This window comes from Culex quinquefasciatus, chromosome 2 (assembly GCF_015732765.1).
Source record: "Culex quinquefasciatus strain JHB chromosome 2, VPISU_Cqui_1.0_pri_paternal, whole genome shotgun sequence".
Taxonomy (NCBI): Eukaryota; Metazoa; Arthropoda; class Insecta; order Diptera; family Culicidae; genus Culex; species Culex quinquefasciatus.
Genome location: NC_051862.1, coordinates 165,748,085 through 165,769,060, shown reverse-complemented (window position 1 = coordinate 165,769,060; position 20,976 = coordinate 165,748,085). Strand labels below are relative to the sequence as shown.

General features: G+C 32.2%; 1 protein-coding gene across 11 annotated transcripts in view; it reads left to right on the top strand.

The window, feature by feature from the left end:
• Positions 1-20,976, top strand: part of LOC6051146 (calcium/calmodulin-dependent 3',5'-cyclic nucleotide phosphodiesterase 1A) — a 660,139-nt gene that overhangs the window by 429,885 nt on the left and 209,278 nt on the right. For 2 of the 11 annotated variants that reach the window (XM_038257819.1, XM_038257812.1), the window contains exon 1: positions 9,772-11,673. The exons of 8 other annotated variants lie outside the window; for them this stretch is intronic. The gene's annotated coding sequence lies outside the window, so the exon portion shown is untranslated. Of the gene's footprint in view, positions 1-9,771; positions 11,674-20,976 lie in introns of those variants that run through there. One more of the 11 variants, XM_038257813.1, reaches the window with a different exon arrangement.

The following is a 20,976-nucleotide window of genomic DNA, read 5'->3' as shown; positions in this document are numbered from 1 at the left end:
TTTGTTTTAATCGAACGCGTGCCAACCGAGCGGTAATGCTATGGGCTGGACTTATCAGTATATTTTTACCGTTGGTACAATCAAGATAACGCGAGCAAATGTCAAAAATAGTAGATGAGTTAATACTAAAACTGCCAGTTGGAATAAATTATTACGATCAACGAATATAAACGAAAAGAAAACAGGACACCACGTAACCGATTGTAATGAAATTAAAACAATAACATAAACGAACTTAACCGGCGGCGTGCCTTCCTATCAACGATGATAAAAGAAGGACTTATAAATTTAAAATATAAAAAGATTCCAAAAAATACATTGCATAGTAACCGCGAAGTCCCGCTACTCACAATAGAATCCGAAAGATAGCTATCTAGAATTTTAAATATAGTATTAATTCGACCGCGATCCTCCAGAAATTCTTCGTCGGCGTGCCTTCCGATCAACGGTGATGTAAGAAGGGCTTTATTCATTAAAATGATTTTATATCATAAGCCTTAAAACATATTCGTCGGCGTGCCTTCCGATCATCGATGATATAGAAAGGACTTAATCCAGCAATACGACTTGCTTGTCTCGAAAAAAAGAATTCGGATCGTTTCTATCGAAAACTATGTAAAGAGGACAAAAATAAACTCATTGGCCAACGAACGCGCGAACTAAAAATAAAGAAAAAAGAAGAAGAAGAAGACCAATCACCCCATGCACACAAACAACGACACAAAAGAGATGAAAACAACACGAATCAGAAGAAATCCAATCACCCCATGTACACAAATAGCGACACAAAAGAGATGGAAAATATCACGAAAAAACAGGACTGCGCGTCCACACAGGCACCGCACTACTGATGCCATTATTTAATTATAATAACCAATCACCCCATGCACTCGAACAGCGACATAAAAGAGACGGAAAATAATACGAAAAAACAGGACTGAGCGTCCACACAGGCACCGCACTACTGATGCCATTATTTAATTATAATAACCAATCACCCCATGCACTCGAACAGCGACATAAAAGAGACGGAAAATAACACGAAAAAACAGGACTGCGCGTCCACACAGGCACCGCACTCATTAACTTAATTTAACTTAATTTAATAAAAACTAAACTTAATTTTTTTTTAAATACTAAATGTACCTTATACAAAATTTAACTGAATTTGCCTCTATTTAACAAAAAGTAGCTGAATTCACCTAAAATGTTTAACTAAATTCAACCAAATTTAACCAAATTCAACTAAATTTTACAAAACGTTACTTAATTTAAAAAAAAATAACTGAATTTTACAAAATTTATCTGATTTTTTAAAATTCAATTGAATTTAACCTAATTTAACTAAGTTTTACCGAATTCAACCTAATTTAACTTAAATTAACTTAAGGAACTCCATTTTACTAAATTTAACTTGATTTAAGTTAATTAAACTCAATTAAACTTAATTAAACTTATTTTAACTGAATGCAACATAAAATAAATTAATATAACTAAATTTAACATAATTTAACTGTAACAAAAATTAATCAAATGTTAAAAAATTTAACAGAAAATAACTACATTCAGCTATTTTTCTCTAAATATAACTAAATTTAACCAAATTTAACATAGTTTACGTAATTTATCTTAGTTTAGCTTACTTTAGCTACATTTTATAAAAATTTACTCAACATGACAAAAAATTCCTAAATTCTACTAGATTTAACTAAAGCTTACTACATTTTAATAAAGTTTATATATATATTTTTTAATAAATCAATCAAATGTAACTAAATTTAATGAACATTATTGAATTCAACTAAGTTTAGTTTACTAAATTTTACAAAATTTATCTAAATATAACTCAATTGAACAAAAATCAACTAAATTTAACTGAATTTACCTAAATTTAACTTAATAATACAAAAATAAACTGTATTTAACTGAGTTAAGAAATTATCACTAAATTTAACAATAGTTTTCTAAATCAAACAAAATTTAACTAAATTAAGCCCAATTCAACTACCTTTTATAATATTTTTAAACATTTGACTGAATTAAAATAAAATATCTTTGGATCTTCTATAACCTCCTGTTATTCTTAACATAAATTATCTTAACACAATTAAACTTATCTGAATTCAACTTAATATAACTCAATTAAACTAAATTTAACTCAATGTAACTAAATTTAACTTAATTTATCTAAATTTAACTAAATGTAACTGTATTCAACTTTATTTAACTAAATTTAACCAAATTTAATTAAATTCAGCTAACTTAACATAATTTTAACTGAATTTATCTTAATTCGATTTAAGTTTACTAAATTTATCTTAATTTCAATTAATTCAACGTAATTTGACGCAACTCAACTTAATTTGACTTATTTTTAATAAACTTAACCAAATTGAATGAAATTAAACTTAATTTACTTAGTATTTACCTGATTTTACAAAATTTAACTTAATTTTACAAAATTAATCTGAAAATATCTAAACTAAACTAAAAATAAGTGAATTCAACTTAAGTTTACTAAATTTAACTTCATTTCACGAAATTTAACAAAAAATAAACGAATTCAACTAAACTTTACTATGTTTAACCAAGTTTAACCAAAATTAACCAAATTTAACTAAATTTAACTTAGTTTAACTAAATTTAACTTAGTTTAACTAAATTTAATTTAGTTTAACTAAATTTAGCTCAATATAACATAAATTATCTTAATTCAATTAAACTTATCTAAATTCAACTTAATTGAACTCCATTTTACTTTATAAAACATTTTTTCTATATATTTTTTAATAAATCAAACAAATGTAACTAAATGTATTATAATTTAGTTTAACTAAGTTTAATTTAACTTAATTTTACAAAATTCATCTAAATATGACTCAATTGAACAAAAATCAACTAAATTTAACCTAATTTACCTAAATTTAACTTATTATTACAAAAATTAACTGTATTTAACTGAGTTAACAAATTGTCAATAAATTTAACAACAGTTTTCTTAATCAAACAAAATTTAATTAAATTAAGCCCAATTCTTTTTAAACATTTAACTGGATTTAAAAAAATATCTCTGGATCTTCTATAAACTCCTGTTTTTTCTTGCTTGCTTTAACTTAATACATATTTTAATTAACTTTGTTTAAATTTAATCTAGCTTAATTGAACCTAATGTAACTAATTTCAATCAAATTGAACTAACTGTAACCAAAATTAACAAAATTTTACAAAATTCTACTAAATTTTACTGAATTTAAATCAATTTAGCTAAATTTTAACGAATTGAACTGCATTTGTCTTAAGTGAACTTAATTAAACTTCGTTCAATATAATTTAACTTAATTTAACAAAGTTCAACTTAATTTAACTTAATTTTGCTTAATTTAGCTAAATTTAACTTAAGATAACTTAATTTAACTAAATTTTACTTTATTATACATAACAAATTTCATTTTAACTCAATTCATCTTTAAAATTAATATAACTGAATTTAACACAATTTAACTAACTGTGATAAAAATTTACTTAATTTTACAAAATTTAACTTAATTTAACAGGAAATATCCAAGTTCAGCTTATTGTTTTTCTAAATATGACTAAATTTAATCTAATTTAACTTTATTTAATTATAATTAACCTGATTTAACTTAAAACTTTATTAAATTAAAATATACCTAATTTAACTTGGTTTAACTTAATTTTACTGCACTTAATTTCATATAAACTTACCGTAATTGATTTTTTTTAAAACTCTTTATTATAGAGTTTTAATTTAAATTAGTGTAGCTTAATTTATCTTAATTTATCTAAATTCTTAAAAAAATTAACTAAATTAAACTCAATATAACAAAATAAAAATACTAAATTCAACTACAACTACAAATTTTCTAAATTTTACTAAAGTTTCCAAAATTTTGATAAATTTTGCTTAATTTAACTAGATATAACTATTTTTTTATATATATTTAATTAAATTAAATTCAACTAAGTTTTTTAACTAAGCTTAACGCATATACTTAATTACCTAAATTTAATTTAATTTAGCTAAGATAAACAAAATTCTACTTAACTAAATTTAACTCAATTTAACAAAAAATAACTAAATATAACTGAAGTTTACAAAACTTAACAAAATTTAATAAAATTAAACTAATGTATCAGTTTTTCCTTAAATTTACAAAATTTAACTAAATTTTACAAAATTAATCTGAAATTATCTAAACTTAACAAAAAATAACTAAATTCAACTAAACTTTACTATATTTAACCAAGTTTAAAAAAAAAAATAACCAAATTTAACTAAATTTAGCTCAATTTAATATAAATTATCTTTATTCAAATAAACTTATCTAAATTCTACTTAATTTAACTCAATTTAACTAAACTTCAATTATTTAAAACAACTAAATTTAACTTAATTTAACCAAATTTATTTAAATTTAACTAACTTAACTTAATATTAACTGAATTTATATTAATTCGACGTTAGTTTACTTAGTGTAACTAAAATTCAACTGAATTAGCCCAATTTAATTAAAAATAATATTATTAAACTTAACTAAATTTTACTTATTTTAAATAAATTTAACCAAATTTAATAATATTAAACAAAATTTACCTAGTATTTACTTCATTTTACAAAATTTAACTGAATTTTACAAAATTAATCTGAAAATATCTAAACTTAACAAAAAATATGTAAATTCAATTAAATTGTAATAAATTTTACTTAATTTCACGACATTTAACAAAAAATAACTGAATTCAACTAAGCTTTGCTGTATTTAACCAAGTCAACTTATCTAAATTCAACTTAATGTAACTCAATTAAACTAAATTTAACTAAACTTCAATTATTTGATACAACTAAATTTAACTTAATTTATCTAAATTCAACTGAATGTAACTGTATTCAACTTTATTTAACTAAATTTAACCAAATTTAATTAAATTCAACTAACTTATCTTTATTTAATCTGAATTTATCTTAATTCGACTTAAGTTTACGTAATTTGACTTGATTTAACTGAATTTAACCCAATTTAATACAATATAACTTTATTCAAGTTAATTTGACTTATTTTAAATAAACTTTACCAAATTTAATCGAATTAAATTAAATTTACTTAGTATTTACCTGATTTAACAAAATTTAACTGAATTTTACAAAATTAATCTGAGAATATCTAAACTTAACAAAAAATATGTCAATTCAACTAAAGATTACTAAATTTAACTTCATTTCACCAAATTTAGCAAAAAATAACTAAATTCAACTAAACTTTACTATATTTAACCAAGTTTAACCAAAATCAACCAAATTTAACTAAATTTAACTAAATTTACCTAAATTTAACTTAATTTAACTAAATTTAGCTCAATATAACATAAATTATCTTAATTCAATTAAACTTATCTAAATTCAACTAAATTCAATTCAATTTAACTAAATTTAACTCAATATAACTAAAATTAACTCAATTTAACTAAATTTAACTAAACTTTAATTATTTGATAGAACTATGTTTAACTAAATTTATCTAAATTTAACTAAATGAAACTGTATTCAACTTTATTTTACTAAATTTAACCAAATTTCATTCAATTTAACTAACTTAACTTAATTTTAACTGAATTTATCTTAATCCGACATTAGTTGACTCAATTTAACTTAATTTCAACGTAATTTAACTTAGTTGAATTAAATTTAATTTGATTTGACTAAAATTTAACTGAATTAAATTCGATTTAATAAAAAAAACTTTATTCAATTCAATTCATAACTTAATTGAACCAAATTTAACTAAATTTAACTGATTTCAACTTAGTTTATCTTAATTTTATCAAATTTATTTATACCTCATTTTGTAAACTTATTTTAGCAAAATTAGCCATTAGAACCAATAAGACCTATTCAAAGTCATGTAATCCTACTAACCCAACTTATATTTATCTGAGCTAGTTATAATTAGGTTAAGTTTGTATTGTTGATGTAAGATTTAATTGAATAAAAATTTTAATCTGTTTTGTTTTTTTGTCACCCTAATTATATTGATCACCCTAACCGCCCTAAACTGAAACCGGAAATAATAAAGAAGAAGAAGAACCCCCAAAATGCGCCCCGTTCCGCCACCCCTTTTTTGCCCGTTATCGTGGTCAAAACGGGCCTAAAATCGTGCCTCAGACGGGCGTAATGCATCGGCCAAAATGCGTAACGCCCGCCTAAATGTTGCATTCTGGCACGAAATGGGCCACAACGAGGGGAAAAAGCGTGCTGAAAATCGGGCCCGCTTTCAGGCAAAACGTCCCCGCTTTTTGGCCGTTTTCCGCCCATTTTTCTATGTGGGATAATGATAATACTAAAGAGCCGAAAAATATACGATATCTATAGCAGCAAATGAAAATCGATAGGGCACCAAACACATATTAGAGTATATTTGATCCCAATAACAAGACGCGCCAGCATTAGAAGCTCAACTTGGCAACTATGTAGTGATTTTTTGACGATTTTTCCGAAGAAAATTCATGCTGAATCGACATATTTACGAAGATGAAAATGACGTCCAGCCTTTAAGTAAAACCTAAACCTTTCTTTAGTAAGAAAGGCAAAAAGTAAATCGCTCTAAAAAATGATCCACTCAAAAAAATATTCACGTTGAAGTTACGTGAAAAGCTATCTGGTTTTTTTCCACTAGAGTTTTCACGTAGCTTTTACGAGGTGACGCTAGTAGAAATGAAATTTGCTTGGCCAGATCATTTCACGTTGATTCTACGTGTTTCACACGTAAAAGCTAAGTGAATCAATCGTTGATTTTTACATGTTTGTAGTAGTAAACGTTATATGATTTTTCTTTAGTTTTAGGAGGCTATTTCATTATTATTATTTTCGGATATAATTAAAAAGAAATATAGTGTAGTTTGTTATAACTTATTTTATTTATCAACAAATAATTTTCTTATGGACAATCTCACCTATGCAACAGACAACACTTTATGTTCTTCCCAACAAAAAATGCCCCGAGATCTACAATTAGTCGAGTCCTGCGCTTTGTCCACCAACCACGTTTAACTGCTGTTCCTGTCATGGTCGGCATGAAGCTGACTGCAAAGTACCGATGTAGGCGATCGGTTCAAAGTTGGACACCAGCCCCATTACCTGGAACGAGTACTCGCACTCCAGGACACACTCGGCGATGGACACGTCCGTGACATTTCCGGTGGCGTCATCATGGTTGCTCCGGTCTTGATAACCATTTCGACCGAAGAACCCGGGATCGCGTTTAGGGGTCCTTCAGGATTCGTAAATTTTGGCACCGGCCAGAATTCCAGAGGCCACAGGGAAAAGGAATGCGTCTTCCAGAAAGCGGGTTTCTGAAGAAAAAAAAAAAACATCAATTATGCAAAAAGAAACAATTTAAACTGAATACAACTTACCATCTTTTACTTAAGTTTTACGAACACAGTCCGGCAGCAGGTCTTACCCGTACGCTGTCAATTTTCATACTAAAATAATCACGTAGAAATTTGGCGAACTCGAGAAAAAAAGTGCGTTGAAGTTACATTTCAAAACACATAAAAGCTACATGAATTATCCTAGTGGAAAAATACTTTAAGGTTTTTCACGTAACTTCAATGTGAAAACATTTTTTTGCCGGTACACTTTCACATTATTTTTACGTGTGTCACGTAAAACGAGCCTTGCGAGGGGAAAATCGAGGTTACGTGATTTTTCAGATAGCATCTACGTGTGGATTTTTTTGAGTGTCCGGATTGCCGATAGATGTCAAATTTGTTTCAGATGCTCACTCATGGTCTGTACTATGAATGTAGAAAGAAATTTCGGATAAAATCGAAAATGAAAAGTGTTGGCAAAGGTCACCAGGTGGGCTTTAACCTTTTTTTAGGGATTTTTTTCTTTTGGTAGGTTAATCAAACGGCTCTAACTCCAGAACCAGATTATGGATCTGGATGAAAATTGGGGAGGTTGTAGAGCTCGAAAAATGCAGTTTTTGAGATAAATAAAAGATATGAAAATGAAAAATTTTGACCATATTTTCATTTGAAAACTGTGTATTTTGTTAAAAAGTCTGGCCGCATCCGAAAACAGATGGATATTTCGAAATTCGGTCTCAAAATGACCCTTGTTCAGCACACCAGCGTTCAAATGCACTTGGAACAATCAAAATCTAAAATAGGGGAGCCGAGGACTACGCGACACAAAATTTGGCAAAAATTTTACCACACACGGACATCACTCGAACTCCACGGAATTTATTTTCTCAAAATTCGAGGGTTGGAGATAGGCGAGTTCTGTCAAGGTGAATCGATAGAGCAGAAGAACAAAATTTTCGAGAGATCGCAGTAAGCTATGGTCGCGTCCGGTTTGTTTGATTTTTCGTTCCGCGTTTTTTTCGTCTTCTGAGGATTTCCGTCAAATTCTTATCGGCTAATTCTAGACGAACTTGTGAGTGGCAGTGGACAAGGTGGAGATATCCGGGATTCGCGGATGGTGGAGATGTCCGGGAAGACGTCGCTGACCTGGGATAGAGCCTCAATCGCGCAGATGACGAGGAAATCTTGGCTGATTTGATGCTGCCGGATTGGCGGCTCCTAAGATCTTAGAAGCTACAGGTTGGGACACAATCTGGCTGTGTCTTTCGAAGATTTTAAGATTTACTGATTCTTGGTGAGAGCTTTCCATCATTATTTGCTAAATGATTATGTTCCCTTATATTATTATACTATAAATTCAATAACCCTCCTACCCCTTCCTCACTTTCCCATTCCTTAATCCCATTTTGCCCAATTCCACTTCCCCCTAAAAATATAATTATCTGCCAAATTTACACTAACACAACACACCTAACTGATCCGGAGCGTTTGGTACGGTATGTCCACGCATCCTTCCTCCCCTGTAGATTCTGTGGAATGTGATCCGTTCACAGAATCCTCTCTGCGGTAAACACAACGCAGTAGGGCTGGCCGCTTTAATTTTTGTATTACATTTTCGGGTGATCTCGGATGTATTGCAATTATTAATATTGACAAGAAAAGTGCTTGGGGCGTAATCTAATCACAAGACTTTCCAGCATGCTTTCATCGGACTAGCTGCGTTTGTATTAGATTAGATTAGATTAGATTTAAGCAGAAGAACAAAATTTTCGTAAAGAAATATGTGTATCCATAAATGTAGCTGTGTGTAACAATTTCAGATGAATTTTCGACACTCAGCAGCTAAAACACTTATTTTGTGTACTTAATCCCTATATCGAAACATTTTCCCTATTGTCACACCGTGAAGTTCATTCATTGTGATAATAGTGATAACAGCTACGCTCCTTCACTGAGCAAATGAACTCTTGCATCGCTCTACCACATGTGCCTCGTCTGCGCAGTGAGAGAGCATAGATTTCCCCTCCATAAAACTCTTTAAAAATTAAATCTCTTCAGCTTCTTCTCTATCTCTCATGCTGTCAGCCCCTCACCCTCTGTGAAAAAATAAACAACATTTTCTCCCCCAGAAACCCCCCGTTCTCAGTTTCCCTCAGAGCATGAACGCTCCGATTACATCCACCGCTCAGCTGAGTTTTTCCTTCCCCACAAACAACAGTGCAGAGCATTGACGGCGTCTGCAAAAAAAAAAAAAACTGACAGCACGCAAGCCTCTTCCGAGGGCCATGATTCACTAGAGACCGATGCTGGCCGCCACCGTCACCGGCCCGACCTGCTAGTGATAGCTTGCAATTCACTCGAAATCGCAGCCTGCCTCCGAAGTTCAGTCTGCCAGCGTTGGCCACCAGCTTCAGTTTGCTCACAGAGGGCACTGAGTTCGCGCGCGCAACGGAAGAAAAACTCCGTCGGGAAAAATCGCGGTTTTTTGGCGTCCGGGAAAAAACGGCCTCTCACGGAACCTAGGTTATCGGCGAGATTTGCGGGGAAAACAAGATAAGCCAGCCCGCGAGTCGCCACGTTATCGGGTTCGCGTTATCGGAGGGGTGCCCTGATTGCAGCTTTTCTCCAGCAAGGGGGAACGACACCCAGAAGTGCAGAGTTGGTGGAAAGTTTCCTCAATAAAAGTTGAGTTAAGGTCGACAAAGTCGACTGATTGAATTGGAGAAGTTCACGTAGTTCAAAGAACCTTAAAAAGTGCAGTAAACTTTGACATCTTTTGACAGTTTTGAGGTTATGTCGACAAAGTCGACCAATGTGTTCTTCTGCCGTCTAGCTCCAAAGAATATCCAAAGTCGCTTAACGAAAACCCTAGTTTGAGTGACTTCCAATAGAGTAGTGTACAGTGAAAATTAACTGGACATGTTCAAGGTTATGTCAACAAACACAACCTATCCATCGCCAGGTCTAGCAGCTGTTATAGTCGACTAGCACTACAAACATTGACAGCTACCAAACTAGCCCTGGAAAGTGCCCAGAGTAGCTGGATGAATTCCTAACCTTAAAGAATTCTTAAATGAGAAGTGTAGTAACAACTTTGAGGTTAGATCGACAAATCGAACCTACGGGTTTCGGAATTTCAGTGTAAAGGCCTACGAAGCAGAAGTTTTTGAGGTTCTGGATTGAAACTGTCAGCCAAAAGAGACTTTTTGAAGCACAGCGATTCAAGTGTTAAAACCGTTTTGCGGTTAAGTTGACTATATCGACTACTTCAGTTCTTGAAGAACTTATTGTGGGAATCAGCCTCAATGCTGATCTGAGTCCAGGCAGATGTTGTCAGTACTAAAGATAGTAAAAGTACAATAAATCTTCGATGCTGACAAAGAAGACTTAAAGTCGACATAGTCGACAAACCAAATCTGAGTGCATGTAGAAACTCTAAAGTTTTCGAAGAGTTCCTGAAAAAAGTTCCCAGTATAAGGAGCATTGAGCATTGTGCAAGTTTCTGAGTCAATTTTGAGGTTAAGTCGACAAAGTGGACACCTTGGGTGGTTGGTAAAATTGGATTTTAAATGTGTATTAAGAGAATTTAAATGCCATGGACACTTTTCTGGGTGAAAATTCCCATAATTCGAAAGTGAACTGTGTTTGAGATTATGTCGACTAAGTCGACCTCTACAGTTTGAAGTGCAACCAAGAAACTCAAGAAGCTGTCTCTGAATCTCCAGCTGAAGTTCCTGATCCAACGTGCACCGCACCCTCACAAGCTGTCAAAACAAAACCATCCTCCTTTGAGGTTAAGTCGACCTCCAGTTCTGGGTGCACCAACCTGTTCCATGTGGGAACCAGCTCCAGACGTGCGGTCGTAAATAATCGTGGCAGAAACGAGAAGAAACGGGGGGAGGAAAAAATCAATCAGCCCCGTGTGTCACTTTCATTCCGCGGGAGCTTCCGGTGGCGCGAAAATCGAAAGTGTAAACACTTCGCGCGGGGTTAAGTCGACGCGTGCCCGGGCGTAAATTGGACGGTCGACAAGTGTGTGTGTGTGTGTCGGTGTTTGTGTGCCGGGCGGTGGAGCCAATGAAAAAGCAATTTCGGAAAATTAGCTCCCATCGTAATTTGTGTGAAGTGGGATTGATCGGGCCTCGTTGACCTCCCGGGGCGGCGTACGTCGACTACGTCGACTCGTTGATTGTGGGCGATCGGGCGGAGTTTTTTGAGTGGTTTTTTTTCGAGAATCGAAAAGGTTAGATCAAAAGCTAAAAGTTTGTGTCAATACTGGTGAAGGTGAGCGTCGTGTCGTCGATTGCTGGAAGCTTTTTTGTTTTTTTTTTTTTGTGAAGTGTGTTTCTGGCCGTTCAAGTCGGTTGTGGTTTTATTTTTTTATTATTTCACCTGAAAGAGAGTGGCGGGCCAATCGATGAAGCGGGAAAATGGATCGATCTTAAGGCGCGCACACACACATAAAAATAAATACAAAAATACAAGCCGCGGCCGCGGTCGTCGTTGGCGTAGCATATACATCATGTTTGGCCGGCGGAGACAGCAGCATAAATGTCGACTGAAACCAGATCTCGGTCGGGTGGTTGGTTGGTTGGTCGGTGGAGGCTGCGATTGATTGGACAGCCGGCTCAGCCACCGGTTATTAGGCCGACAGTCAGTCAGTTAGTCGTTTTGTAAGGTACCACACGCTAGACCTTTGAGCGAGCGATTTGGACGCCCCTCGACAAGATGAATGAGTTTGAAAAAAAAAAAACACTAGGGATTGAGTGTTCGGATTGTGTGTTGTGTTGGGTGAGCTTCGAGTGCAAGAATCATAACTTATTCATTAGAACCGAACCTACAGAGGGCGTGACCTCATTTTAGTTTGTTGGTCTAAGACTAATGTTAAGGCGCGCACGCAGATAGTCGTGAAGGGTGCCAGTGTATTGTATGGTAATGAAAGCATGTTTCGCGTACGGCTAATTATAGTTATTAATTAAATATTTGATTCGCGAAACGGTTTGACAACTAAGGTTGATGTTGAATGGAACTCTATGGGAACGTTTGATTTAACCAGCACATGATTTTATTTATTTAAATAATTATAAGTGCACTCAAACTGAAGACCTCATCTAAATCGACAGCGAAATATCAAGCAAAAGGTTCCGTCGAACAAACTGTGTTTAATCTTTTAAAAATATTAACGAAACCTTCGCACAAAAAAAAACGTTTTATGACTTAAGGCTCATTAGTAAATCCATAAATCATGTATCATATATGCATGGCAATCAAAAAAAAACTAGGTCCTAAAATCCGGCAGGCAATCTCTTTTATGATCATTGACGATCGCCATCACCACTGCTGTCCACAATCTGATTGAAAAATGTCACGAATGAGATATGAATTTCATATCTTAAAGCTGAGCAGTTAAGCAGTCTTGAGATTTAACTAGCTGAACCTTTCACTCTGAGCATTTGTTCAGTATAAGCTCAGACTTAAAACAGTATCTTTTCTTTTATTAATCGACACCTGAGCCAAACCCATAAGCATTAAGGGGTGCACTTGAAGGTGAATGAATTTCGGCAAGAAAAGAGCGAAAGAGACCCCAACACAAAAAAAAATGCTCTCAGCTCGATGAAACGAGAAAACAACATTAAAAGGTGAACAAATTAGTGTCAGTAACTTGTCGAAATGATAAGTGCTCCAAAAGCTGCAGTGAGCAGCAACAATGCAGGGCGATTTTGAACGCGATATGAATGGGGTGGTAACCCTCGGTGGAACATTTTAATTCAAATCTTTTGTTTTTTTTCCAACCTATATAGAAAACATGTTTTTTGATATAGCAATGTTTTGGTTTCATTTTTTCATGCTCAGGTTCACCAGATTCGGTTCAATGAACATTAAAGCAATCCTCTACGAAATCAGTATTTTATTGCTATTTAAATTTTTGTATTTTTTCAATCTAGCTGAAACTTTTTGGGTGCCATCGGTGTGCGCAAAGAAGTCATTTTGCATCATTAGTTTGTCTATATAATTTTTCATACAAAATTGACAGCTGTCCACACAAAAATGATTTATAATAATTTTAAAATCAGTATCTTATGAAGAACTTTTTTGATCGATTTCTTGTCTTCGACAAAGTTGGATAAAGATTACACTGAAAAATAATGATACAAGATAAAAAATTTATGGGTTACTGTCACTAAAACATAATTTGCAATAAAAAACACAATTTTTATTTTTATTTTTTCATTTTCCAATATTTTTAAGGGTAAATCTTTTAAAAAAATTCAAAGCGGACAAATAATCTTTGACTGAGTTATGATTTTTTTTATCATTTTTTTCAAAAAATCGAAAAATCGGTCGAAAAAGTTTTCTACTACATTTTTCGACGTATAATTGAATTTGCAATAAAAAAGTAATCAAGTGAAAAATTGATAAATTGCACCGTTCTCAAGTTATAGCCATTTTCAAGTTTTTTTTTTGTATTTTTTTGAAAAAAAGTCTCGGTTATTCTTTTTAAATAATTAGTGCCCACGTTTGCCTACTTTATAACAAAAATATTTTTAAAAAAACTGATTTTTTTTTCTTTTTTTTTTTGCTTTTATGAACCTTGTTGATACGACCCTTAATTGCTGAGTTATTTAAAACAGGAAAATTATTGTTTCCTACCTAAGTAACATTTTTAAACCAACTAGCCATAACTTAGTTTTATTAAGGTTTTATTTTAGCATCATAATTGCTTAATAGTTTGATTTGGGCATTCACCGCAACCAATAAGCAAAGAGAAGAAATTTAATTTAAAATTGACGAAAACGCGAATTTTTGATATAATTAATAGAGCGATAGACGTTTAAAATAATTTGAACATTTTTTCAAAGAATTGCAAAAAAACCATTTTTGGACATTAAAACTATGATTACAAAAAAATCGTTTTTATGAAGCGAGTTTTTTTTTTTCATCTATTTCCCTTACATTTATCAATAAAATTTTAACCGCAGCTGAATTTGAGCCACCAATTGCGAGAAAGAAACTTTCAAATTATGTTTAATAACCTCGAATATTTATTATTTTTCATAGCCAAATTTGCAAACCATCTCCATTTTATCATTTGTTAAGACAAAGACTTATTTTTTGCCAAAATATAAACTATTTGGCATAAGACGTTTTTATCGCGGTTGTGACAGCTTTGATAAAGCTTAAAATGTTACTTGGGTAAGTATCACCCAAACAATCCCACTATCCGATTTTTTGGAAAACAATATTTTAATTTCAAGACTAACAAAACAAACAAAAGGGCGTAATATTGAATGCTGAATAAAAAATAAAAATTGTGTCTTTTGCAAATCAATTTTTAGTGACAAAAGCTGAAATTAAAAATCACCCATTTTTTTACCGTGTATATATTTTTTCAGTGTAGTTCTTATCCATACTTACAAATTTGCCCAAGACATCAAAAAAATAATTCAAAGATATATTTTTTTTTAATTTTCATTAATCATTTTTGTATGGACAGCTGCCAAATTTGTAAGGAAAATTAAGATAAATTTGATTTTAATTTTAACCTCAAGGTTTTTTTTTTCTAAAGTGCAATTCTCTGCAAAATCGGCCGATTTCAACCTTGCTTATTTTTTTAAACTTTTGAAGGAAAAAGTAAAAAAACATTTTTTTACAAAAAATCAACTACCCAAAATCCATCAATTTTTTAATATTTGTTTAAGGGGACAAAAAATAACTTTTGAGCCGCAGAGCAGTATGGTGTAAATTTTTGCCGCCGAGTTATGATTTATTGAAAAAATTGTGTATGGTTTGGTTGAGCGTTTTTAGCAGTATGCATTACTATGAATACAAAGAGACGAGAACAGAACACTGATGAAGTCTGCAAGTAGTAGACGAAATACGTATCTGTCAAGATATTAAAATATATTGCGGAATTTCAAGGAATAACTCGTCTCTTTGCATTTACAAAAAAAAATGTTGTAATATCTAATTTTGCCATCGAAAAGTTTTATACATATTTTTGGATAATGTACACTGTTTTCAAGATACAGCCACTAAAAGTATATTTTAACTGAACAATTCCCGAGGAGGGGAGGGGTGGGCAAACATTAAATATTACGCCTATTTGAAATGTTAGTCTTGATTCCATAATTTTCAAAATGTTTTTTTTTTCGGAAAGATAAAAAAATCACAAATGTTATCAACATTGAGTTTTTGGGTGAGACTCAAAAAACTTCAATATGCTTATTTCGTTTTCTTTTATTCGCTGTATTTCAGCAACTAGAGGTCCAATCTTCAATGTCTGCTAAGCATGTTTTTTTAGTTTCATATTTTCATATTTTCAAGAATGGACAATCATATGAACACTACACGGAGAAAAAGTGCTCCAAAAATCGTGAACATGTGATCATGAAAATGGGAATCTTTTGAAAAACTTTTAAGTCAACGGAAAAAGTCATCCAAGAGATAATTTATTTTGTTGTTTATTTAATTCAAGAAAATTTTAATTATCGAATGTCTAAAATACCAAGCAACCGTTCCAGGTTCAATTAAGGGTCCCCACCTCAACAGGTAACCTTCAAAGGTGAAACAGACCCGACGAGCAACAAGACCTCGAGCCACACCTCAACCAAGTGTTAACGCTCGACCGGAATGCTAAAATCTGTCAGTCTAAATTCATGTCTTGTTCTCTCTCCCTCTCGACTGGAGGTTAATTAAGTGAGCTCGATGACCGGATCACCACCGCGAGTCGCCAGTGTGTTAATGACTACATTTACCCAAATTGATCAGATCACGATCATCGAACTTTAGTTTTTGAACCCCAGCTGAAGTCGATGAAAGTCGCGCGCTCGTTATTTTGAGCGGTGCCGTTTTTGGTGCCCAAAACTGCAAGGTCCCTCGGCGGTCCGTAAAATCTATAATAAGAAGGCTTTGGTTTATGTCCCGTTTAACGGCGTGGCGCGCTGGTGGTGACCGGTAGCTCTGCTATCTCAGCACCGTAATCGGAGCTGCCGCGGCAGTCATCAACTTTGGGCGCTGTAATTGGACATTTACTGGGGTTTGGTTGCATTTGCATGCACTGATTGGTTTTGCACACTCGGGGCAGCAAGCCTTTCTGGTTCAGAAGGGCTTCACGTTTCGATTGAGGTGAGATGGGGTTGATTGCCGACCAGGGGCGTCACCTGCAGGAGGAGGTCGGTGGCTATTAATTAAGACATTATTAATTGGTCAACAGTTGAGCGAAATAATCTCAAGGTATTTTGTAACTGCATGACGAGTCCATTATTTTCACTGTTACTACTTTGAATAAACTTGTTTATCGAGAAGAGAATCGTAATACCACTGAAAGAGCTTGTCTCTAGGTCATGTTCAGGTTTCACATCCAACAGATGGCTCAAACCGCCAACGATAACATGACCCCCGTAACGTAACCAGCTGGAGTTGAGGGTATGTGCTCAAATTTGACTTGAAGCCATACTGCCGGTTTTACACCATCTCATTAGTCGCATGCGTCATGTAGGCCAGGATTGGCTCTGAAACGAACAAAACACCACCCTAATTAGACCGACTGATAAGCTCACCATTACTGTTTGCGGGGTTGTTTAGAAGCAATTCTCTGAGATTATTTTTTAATCCTTCGGTATGCCCAAAGAAGTCATTTTCCACTATTAGTTTGTCCATATAATTTTCCTTACAAATTTGGCAGCTTTCCATACAAAAATGATGTATGAAAATTCAAAAATCTGTATCCTTTGAAGGACATGTTTGATCCAATTGGTGTCTTGGGTAAATTTGTAGGGTTTGATAAGGACTACACTGAAAAGAATGATGCACAGTAAAAAAAAAATTGGTGATTTTTGATTCACCTTTTTGTCACTAAACCTTAATTTGCTAAAACACACTATTTTTTATATTTGAAATTTCAAAAGCTGGCAAAAAATCTTTGACCGAATAATTATTTTTTTAATTAATATTGATTCAAAAATAAAAAGAAAATACTGGTCGCATACTTTAACTTTTTTGAAAAAAGTCGCAGTTATTGATTTTTATTAATTCGTGCTCATGTTTGGCTACTTTTGAAAAAAATATTTTTGAAGAGCTTAAAAAATTATTTATATTTCGCTATTATGCACTTTGTTGATATGACCTTTAGATGCTGAGATATTGCCATGCATAGATTTCAAAACGGGAAAATATATGTTTTCTAAGTCACATCCAAACAACCCACCATTTTCTTATGCCGATATCTCAACAGCTAGTGGTTCGATTTTCAATGTTGATGTATGAAACATTTGTGAAATTTTCCGATCTTTTCGAAAACTATATTTTCATTTTTGAGCAATTTTCTATGAAATCGGTCTTTTTACTTAAATTTTAATTTTTGTATTTTTTAATCCGACTGAAACTTTTTTGGTGCCTTCGGTATGCCCAAAGAAGCCATTTTGCATCATTAGTTTGTCCATATAATTTTCCATACAAATTTGGCAGCTGTCCATACAAAAATGATGTATGAAAATTCAAAAATCTGTATCTTTTGAAAGAATTTTTTCATCGATTTGGTGTCTTCGGCAAAGTTGTAGGTATGGATATGGACTACACTGAAAAAAAATGATACACGTTAAAAAAAAAATTTGGTGATTTTTAATTTAACTTTTTGTCTCTAAAACTTGATTTGCAAAAAAAACACTATTTTTAATTTTTTTTTTCATTTTTTGATATGTTTTAGAGGACATCAAATGCCAACTTTTCAGAAATTTTCAGGTTGTGCAAAAAATCTTTGAGTGAGTTATGAATTTTTGAATCAATACTGATTTTTTCAAAAAATCGAAAATTTGGTCGCAAACATTTTTCAACTTCATTTTTTGATGTAAAATAAAATTTGCAATCAAAAAGTACTTAAGTAAAATTTTGATAAAGTGCACAGTTTTCAAGTTAAATCCATTTTTAGGTGACTTTTTTGAAAATAGTCGAAGTTTTTCATTTTTTTAAAATTAGTGCACATGTTTGTCCACCTTTGAAAAAAATATTTTTGAAAAGCTGAGAAAATTCTCTATATTTTGCATTTTTGAACTTTGTTGATACGACCATTAGTTGCTGAGATATTGCCATGCAAAGGTTTAAAAACAGGAAAATTGATGTTTTCTAAGTCCCACCCAAACAACACACAAATTTCTAATGTCGATATCTCAGCAACAAATGGTCCGATATTCAATGTTAAATTATGAAACATTTGTGAAATTTTCCGATCTTTTCGAAAAAAATATTTTCAAAATTTTTAAACCAAGGCTTACACTTCAAAAGGGCCAAACATTCAATATTACGCCCTTTTTAAAATGTTAGTCTTGATTGGAAAATTTTGAAAAAAAAAATTTCGAGGAGATCAGAAAATTTCACGAATGTTTCATATTTTAACATTGAAAATCGAACCATTAGTTGCTGAGATATCGACATTAGAAAATGGTGTGTTGTTTGGGTGGGACTTAGAAAACATTAATTTTCCTGTTTTTAAACCTTTGCATGGCAATATCTCAGCAACTAATGGTCGTATCAACAAAGTTCAAAAATGCAAAATATAGAGAATTTTCTCAGTTTTTCAAAAATATTTTTTTCAAAGGTGGACAAACATGTGCACTAATTTTAAAAAAAGGAAAAACTTCGACTATTTTCAAAAAAAGTCACCTAAAAATGGATTTAACTTGAAAACGGTGCACTTTATCAAAATTTCACTAAAGTACTTTTTGATTGCAAATTTTATTTTACATCAAAAAATGAAGTTGAAAAATTTTTGCGACCAATTTGCAATTTTTTGAAAAAATCAGTATTGATTCAAAAATTCATAACTTGCTAAAAGATTTTTTGCACAACCTGGAAATTTCTGAAAAGTTGGCATTTGATGTCCTCTAAAACATATCAAAAAATGAAAAAAAAAAATTAAAAATAGTGTTTTTTTACAAATCAAGTTTTAGTGACAAAAAGGTAAATAAAAAATCACCAAAATTTTTTTTACCGTGTATCATTTTTTTTTTTCAGTGTAGCCCATATCCATACCTACAGCTTTGCCGAAGACACCAAATCGATGAAAAAATTCCTTCAAAAGATACAGATTTTTGAATTTTCATACATCATTTTTGTAGGGCCAGCTGCTAAATTTGTATGGAAAATTATATGGACAAACTAATGATGCAAAATGGCTTCTTTGGGCATACCGAAGGCACCAAAAAAGTTTCAGTCGGATTAAAAAATACAAAAAAATTGAATGACCGAAATCTGAGAGAATTGCTCTTTTTTAATCTAGACTAACATTTCAAAAGGGTCTAATATAGAATGTATGTTCTTTTTGAAATGTTAGTCTTTATTTAAAAAAAATAAATTATTTTTTTCGAAGAGATCGAAAATTTTCAATTTTTTTATATTTTTAACATTAAAAATAGGACCCCTAGTTGTTGAAATATCGACATTAGAAAATTGTAAATTGTTTGGGTGAGACTTAGAAAACATCAATTTTCCAGTTTTTAAATCTTTGCATGGCAATTTCTAATTTTTTTAGCCTTTCAAAAAACTTTTTTTTAAGTGGGCAAACATTTGCTTTTATTTCAAAAAATGAATAACTGCGACTATTTTTAAAAAAGTTATTGATTGCAAATTAAATTTTACATCGAAAAATAAAGTTGAAATTTTTTTGCGACCAAAATTTTGTTTTTTTTTCTTAATCAGTATTTATTGATTCGAAAATTCAAAATTCGGTCAAAGATTTTCAACAAGGTCTAAAAAATTATGAAAAGTTGACATTTAAACATATCAGAAAAATAATAAAATAGTGTTTTTTTTTTTTTGCAAACAAGTTTTAGCTTAGCTTAGCTTAGCTTGGTTGACCGTACTCTAGCCGAGCATAAAGCTCGCAATAGCTAGGTTGGCGCCGATAAGGAAAATAAATGCGTCAGGAATGTGCCGAATGACACATCACCACTCATTTGTCCTTTTGGTCGACTCCTCACGATCAACTGGGGAGGAGGGGAGGGATTTGATGATTGGATACCCTATAGAGATGCCTAAGAACTTAGACGACCTCCAAGATATCCGGATTTGGAAAGGGAAAGGGATTGATGGGAAACTTCACCGACGAATGAAGTTGTGCGTAGATCATTCAACAAATATAAATATGAAAAAATAAATAAATGAAAAAAAAAATGGAAAGATCTCACCAAGTACCAAATATCCAGATTATTCTTCATTTCTATCGCATCGAAAACATCAAACTTCAATCTTGAGAAAACTGTTTTTGCTGAACTTCCGGAAACATGCCAAAAACAGCAGGATCGTTAGCGCCTTCTGCTGGAGATTCTTGAATTAAACGGGACGCGTGACCTCAGGATCAATTCCCCGATAAGCAAACTCCCGGCGTCCAAGACTGTCGTTTTCACTTGCCAGCAACTTTGCCTTCGTACACTTCCATTGCAATCGTTATAACTAGCCACTTCCGGAAGTTATTCTTCGAAATTCATTGAATTTTCGGTTAATTTAAGGTAAAATATTGAAAATAAAAATGACAACGTCAAAAAAATCGCGGCCGACCGTGCGCATGGCTTACTTCTTCTCTGTTTTTTTTTT